A 7,633-nucleotide genomic window follows, 5' to 3' on the forward strand; every position below is an offset into this window, starting at 1 on the left:
TAAATAAAAATAAAAATGTAAGTTGGAGGGTAAAAATTGTAAATTTACAAAATCGGATTTTTTTAAATGAGTGGGTCCCACACAAACTAACCTATTTCTACCAATAAAACTAAAACTAACCTATTTCTACAAACCTTTTTCAAAACCAACCCATTTTTGCAAAAAACTCTGGCATCATGAGAATTGAGTATTGAGGTGTTTATGAATTGTGGTTGAGTTTGAAGTATCCCACATTGGTGAGTGAATAAAATATTGATATAAGGAGGTGTGTATAAGAAAGCATGATGAGAGTCATTATTTCAACTTATGAGGCTTGACTCATAAGGTTATCTTGTTTGGATGACCCAATTTTTTAAAACAAATCTTATATTGTGTCAACTCATAAGTCTTGAGTCATAAAGTTATCTTATTTGGATGACCTTATTTTTTTAAAACAAATTTCATTATCTTATATATATATATATATATATATATATATATATTAAAAGAAGAACCAAGAAATAATTAGGTGCATCATGAAAATTAAGTATTGAAGTATTGGTGAATTGTTGTTGAGTTTGAGATATCCCACTTTGATGAAAGATTGAAGATTGGAATAAATAGATGTGTATAAGAAAGGAAAAACCAAGAGTATTGAGGTGTTTATGAATTGTGGTTGAGTTTGAAGTATCCCATATTGGTGAGGGAATGAAATATTGAAATAAGCAGGCGTGTCTAAAAAAACATGATGAGAGTCATTGTTTCAACTCATGAGACTTGACTCATAAGATTATTTTATTTGGATGACCCAATTTTTTAATACAAATCTTATATTGTGTCAACTCATAAGTCTTGAGTCATAATGTTATCTTATTTGGATGACCCTATTTTTTTAAAACAAATTTTATTATCTTATATACTAGTTGTGTGCCCGCGCAATGCGGCGGAATATCAAATTTTATTATGAATAAAGAAATTGACATATCAAACATACTCGGTGTATCTCACTCAAAATCAAGATCCAAGTGGATAACATGTACACATACATTTGTATACCCCTGCGACGTAAAGGCTACACGCACCTAATGTGAGACTTAACTTCAGGCCATTTACCCAAACGCTTACCTGATAGTTGTTTACTGGTAAAATTCGTCACTCAAACTTACTATTGCAGGTTATAAAATTTCGTCAAATTCATTCAAATTGTAATTTAGAACTCCCTATATGTTAATCTACTTGTGCAACTGCAACCATTGCAAAAAAACAAATTGTTTGTGAATACTTGTAAAAACAAACACATTTGTTTACCAAGTGTTTATCGGGTAAACATTTATCGACATAAAACATCACAAATTGTTATATCCTTAAAATCAATGAATTGATAATTGACCACCTTATATATAATGTTATATCCTTAACATTGTATTTGCTTCTAACCATGTAAGATTATTAGTCCTAGGCCTATCCAATAAGCATTTAGTAAACAAACCCATAGTGTCTATCATAAACTTGAAACTTATTTAAAAATTGTGGTTATAGACAAGTAGAATCACATTACACAGGATTGGTTATTAAAACAAATCATGTGGTCCATGGAGCCGTTTACTAACCACTTTTCTGGTACATGCTTACCGGGTCACTTTACCTGATTGGATGAACATAACAAGGATTGAAAAACTTACCCGGTAAGAGTGATGAGAAGGATTGAGAGTCTTACCCATAAGTAAAAGCAATGACTTACCCTGTAAACATTTAATAAATAAAAATGTTGCATATGATATCATTTTAATAGATTAAAATCTTAACCAGTAAGTTAAGTAAAAGCATGAAATTTGTTTTTTGGGAAAAGGGGAATGGAACCCCTGGAAAATTTCAGTGAATAAGATAAAAAAATATTACAGAAAAATTAAATGGGCATACCCATTTTCACAAAAATAAGAGAATACCAAAAACCAAGGATCCAAACAAAAGGAACAAGACCACAACAAAAACCAGACAAAGCCCAAAACCAAACTGTGAAGAGAAAAAAAATGAAAAGTCCATCTTAACAGTCAAAACAGCAACTCCATAGTCCACAATTGATGTAGTCCAACAATATCAGCCCAAATCAGACCATAGGATAAGAGGAAGTCCAACAAACCCAAAGCGAACCATCCAGCCCAATCATCCAACCATCATTAAGGCCCATGTAAATTGCATTTAGTTGCCCATTTCATATATCCTACAGGCTTATACCACAGCATTACCCAAACAAACCTCCCTTACCAGCAAGATATGTAGAGACAGTGTAGGCAACAAAGAACTACACAGATAAAAAATGCTATAAAGTGTCCATTCTGCAGTTCCAAACACCACCACTTACCCAAATACACCACCTCATATCAGCTGGCCATCTCAATAACAGAAACACATTGTGCATACAGTAGCCCAAACCTTATAGAACAGGTAACAATCCCAAGTACCAGAATTCCTCAATTGAAAAATTGATCATACAGTAGCCAACCTAGTAATTTTTCCGGAGCATAAACCAAAAATGCTCCACCTTATACATCCAGATTTAGTAACATAGATTCCTGTCCAACTAAACCAAAACTCCATCAAACAACACATATCAAAGCTCCCAGAAAATAGTTTCAAGATTGCACATAGCCCACAGCAATACCAGATAACCCACAGCAATACCAGATAGCCATATCAAAAACAAGTCCCACCTTATACCTCCAAAACCAACTAAAATCACCTTTTTCAGACAGCAACTATAATGAACTTTAACATAAAACAAATATATTTCAAAGAAAAAGAGTTAAAACTTTGCACCATAGAACTGATCTTTTTGAAGATTTTGACTATAGCATCCATATGATGCTCTACATCATCAGTTCTCTGATCTACTGATTGTGGTCCACCAATAGCATGTGATTCTACATTTTGCTCAACCTTTACCCTCTTAATGCTAGAATCTCCACCCTACAAAAGCATCAAGTTCAAGTAGATCAGAGATATATCTTTGCCCAGTACATAAAGAAACATTGCAAACAATTCTCTAATCACACCAGCACAAGCATTTAATCCACACCAGGGAGAAACAATAGTTATCTAAATGAATTGTGTTTTACCAAAATAACAGTACAAATTGAAAACAATTGTCTGCCTTCTGCAAACACAGAGCTAAAAATCAAAACATGTGAAATCTTTAAAAACATATCAAAACTAAGACTTGATAGCCGAATACAACCACTCTAAAAACTTAAGATATTGGCTTCTCCTTCTTCTCCTTGAAAAGAGCCAAAAGTGAAACACCAGAAACCTTCACAACTTTAAACCTGACTCCAGAAATATCTCCCACGGCATGACCCTTTCACCCGAATCCAGGAACTTCATCCTGTCAAAAGAAAAAACAATTACGGGTTAAATAACCCTCAAGAAAATGAAGCATTCTTGAAAGAATCAAGAAGAACCCACGTTTTCTTCAATGTAGTTCAAGCAACCATCATTGGGAACAAAAGCAGCAATCTTTTTCCCATTCTTGATGAGTTGAACTCTGGCACACTTTTTGATGGCAGAGTTAGGTTGCTTAACTTCAATACCACTGCAGACGACATAAGAACAACTTGTCAAATTCCAGTTAAACAATGAATTACGACTATTAAAATTGATAAACAAAGAAAGAGTTTTATATTTTCTCAAGGACTATCCCATTAGCGTGAGAAGAACCGCCAAATGGTTTCTTCCATTCGTTACCAAGGTAAGACTTCTTGTATGATTTGTCAGCCCAACTTTACCTCACGTGGTGGGTTCTTTAGGGTTTAAAAATAAAGAAGCTATTACCTTGAATCGAGAATGAAAGTAGAGAACTATTACCTTGAATCGAGAATGAAAGTAGAGAACTATTACCTTGAATCGAGAAGGCTGAAGGTTGAAGGCATTAGATACAGAAGCTTCAATCGTCAGGGATAACGGAACAACTGATTAGGGGGAAGGGATATGAAAAACTAATTACCTCGATTCCAATAGAGGATTGAATCACCTGAATCATGTAATGGAAGCTTGAATCGCCTAAATCAGTAATGGAAGCTTGAATTGCCTGAATCGTGTAGAACAGCTGTATGAATCGAGAGGAGCGACTTGAAAATCGAATTGACTATCCACACTATTAAAACATACATGTAGAGATTGAATTGAAATTCTTGAACTTAATCAGTAGCTAAAACAGACATGCCCAGCATCGATTGTCCGTTGAAAGTTTTGAAGCCATTGATCGGCTTGAGAGCGAACGACGTCATCTGGGTGATGATAAAGTGTGTTCAATGCTTCTTTGACAATATTCTCAAGCGGTAGGAGCAGAGGAGGAGAGGAACGATTCTTTATAAACCCTAGGGTTATCAATAGCATGAATCGTTGCCTTGGGGAATGAATGGTCATTAGGGTGGAGCGTGGCTCCTTGGAAAAAGAGCGTTATGGAAAGGAATGATGAGGGTGGGGGAGAGAGAGACAATGTTGTTATCAACAATTATGCTCGACAGAGTAGTACCAAATGCATTATATCTTGTTTTTAAGACTTTATGTATTAAAAAATTGTACAAAATGCTTTATATATTGTTTTCAAGACTTTTGTTAAATTTGCTTTATAAGGTAGTATAGATATATTAAAAGAAGAAATCAAGAGGTAATTAGGTGCATCATGAAAATTAAGTATTGAAGTGTTGGTAAATTGTGGTTGAGTTTGAGATATCCCACTTTGATGAAAGATTGAAGATTGGAATAAATAGATGTGTATAAAAAAAAGACGAATTCATTACGTAAACTCAAGAGGCTTAACTCGTAAAGTTAACTTATTTGGATGACTCTCTTTTGCAAAACAAATCTTATTATATAAAAATGAATTGTGTTTACAATCATCAATATATATATATACACATATATGTATGTATGTATGTATGTATGTATGTATGTATGTATGTATGTATGAATAATTATTTTGATAAGCAATATTCTTAATTATTTCATCTTTAGATGTGTTTTCTGCAATATTAACTAAAGGAGTAGCTATATATTTATTTTGAACTAATATAGATGTTTTTGGTGGATGAATGCTTGTAATAATTGTATCATCTTTTATAGTTTTATAATTTTGAGTAATTTTTKGGGAATTATTGATTAAAAGAAAAGGATTAGGTATTTTTTCTTGTTTAAAATACATTTCATAYCATTCAAARAATGTTATATGAATATTATTTTCATCAATATATCTTCTCCAWGCTAATTGATGTCTAAGTTCTTTACTTGAATCATTGACAAAATTATAATAATATTCTCGTTTTTCTTTATTATGATCAGCATAAAATTCTTTGAAAAGATATTGCATATTAACCDTTGGTTGAGACATTTTAGCAAATTATTAACTTATTTGAATGATATTTTATTGTTTTGAATTCAGAATCTATGTTTTTCTGTATCCAATTGATATATTTTATAATAAATGATAGTCTAATAAATATATGAGCTGGAATAATTTGTTTATTTTGTCTTTGTTCTAAAATTTTTGTTATCAAAATTTGTTTATCACGTTTTAATTCTTTTAAATATTTATAGTCATTATCTATTTCTATCCAACATTCGTCTATTATACTTTTGTTTATTTTATTTTGTCTATTACAACGAATTTGAATCTTATTACTCATATTAGCAAATTGWTAATTTATTTCTCCAATATTTAATCTCTTTCATATTATGTCGTATACATATATGTAACATAGCTATGTGTTGCTTAATTGTTTTTATTTGTATTTCGACTTGTTCTAATTGTTTGAGTAAATGAGTGGTTGGAAGAAAATAGGGATCATAATTATCATAAATTTGACTTTCTTGTAATTGAAGGGTTTTTAATTCAGATTCGAAAAAGTTTATTTCACTATATCTCTCTTCTATATATTTCCAACAATTATAAACAGAGCCGTGATTTATGTTCATAGGGAAATAATGAGTTATACTATTTATGTTAATGAATGCGTACTAGAGATGAATATGTTTTATAAAAAAACAAAATTTTATAATAATCTTTGGTTATTAGTGTTGCTTTGCATTGGGCGTTGGAGTAGCGTAAGTCACGCAGAAGGGAGCGTAAGACGTGCAGCCGGACCAGTCCATAAGAAAGCCGATAGCCCAAAAATTATTAGAAAAATCTTGTTTTCTTAGAAGAACGATATTCAAATCTTAGTACAAGTGAATTCATATAAATAGAATAATGGATTTATTTTCTATGAAACATACTTCTTGTGAAGAAATCTATGAAGAACAAGATCTTCATTTAAATTCATCCTAAATTCAAATTAGTGATATAGAACAAAGTTTATCAGACTGGACAATTCCAAAACAAAATGTTAAAACCATTTATAAAATAGGTCATTTCGATTTTCTTCAGAGTTATTCTATTAAAACAACTGAACAAACTTTATCAATCAATAAAGATTATGAAAATCTTCATCTATTATCAAAAAATGCTATAATTCAACATAGGAAAAAATATAAATATTTACATATTGGATTAGTTCAAGTAGCAATTAAGCCACTCTTTAGATTAGGCATAGATGCTCCTTTCTTGTTAATCCTAAGAGATGCTAGGCATACAAACTTCAAAAATTCAATATTAGCAATAGTTGAAACTAATATCTCTAATGGTCCAATTTACTTTAATTGTTATACCAATTTCTCAGTAGGATTATTTGATCCAAATATTCTAGATACTTTAGTTTTAACAATCAAGACAAAAAATTTAGAATTTTCAGGAAGTACTCAGGCTGCTGCAGCCATATATCGAGTATTTTATAAAACTATGTCTACAACAATTGAACCAAAAACTAAATTATCAAGTCCAAGAAATGAAACTATAATATTTGAATCAAATCCCCTACACACTAAAGTTCAAATTCCAAAGCGTTTAAAATGGAATGAAATTACTCAATCTTGCAACTGGAATCTTCAAAATATAMATCCACYTAAACCATTAGATAATTCTAATCAACAATCAAGAATTATAGAACATAATGATGGTTCAATAGATATAAATTTTGAATCGTTTCCATTTGCTCCTTCTAGGTTTTCTACAGGATCAACCAGTAATGTTGATATGAAAACACCTCTAATCCCAAAATCTAAATCTTTAAGATATGTAGATTTTAATACAAATATTCCAAAACCTATTTATCAAGAAAATGATTCAGGAGAATATAGTCCTACCAGATCAGACGTTATATCTGAATTAAATAATTTCAAAGATCAATTATGAGTAACAAAATTCAAGTTAATACAAATAGATTCTTCAAAGGAATGATTAATCAAAATTTGAAATATATAGAAGAGAGATATAGTGAAATAAACTTTTTCGAATCTGAATTAAAAACCCTTCAATTACAAGAAAGTCAAATTTATGATAATTATGATCCCTATTTTCTTCCAACCACTCTTTTACTCAAACAATTAGAACAAGTCGAAATACAAATAAAAACAATTAAGCAACACATAGCTATGTTACATATATGTATACGACATAATATGAAAGAGATTAAATATTGGAGAAATAAATTAACAATTTGCTAATATGAGTAATAAGATTCAAATTCGTTGTAATAGACAAAATAAAATAAACAAAAGTATA

The 7,633-nt window shown here is 30.9% G+C and overlaps 1 pseudogene; it reads right to left on the reverse strand.

Annotated features, from left to right (window-relative positions):
- Positions 1 to 3,139: 3,139 nt before the first annotated feature.
- LOC112508982 overlaps positions 3,140 to 7,633 on the reverse strand; it is a 5,272-nt pseudogene continuing 778 nt past the window's right edge.

The sequence above is a fragment of the Cynara cardunculus genome (genome assembly GCF_001531365.2).
Source record: "Cynara cardunculus var. scolymus isolate 2C chromosome LG 3, CcrdV1, whole genome shotgun sequence".
Lineage (NCBI taxonomy): Eukaryota > Viridiplantae > Streptophyta > Magnoliopsida > Asterales > Asteraceae > Cynara > Cynara cardunculus.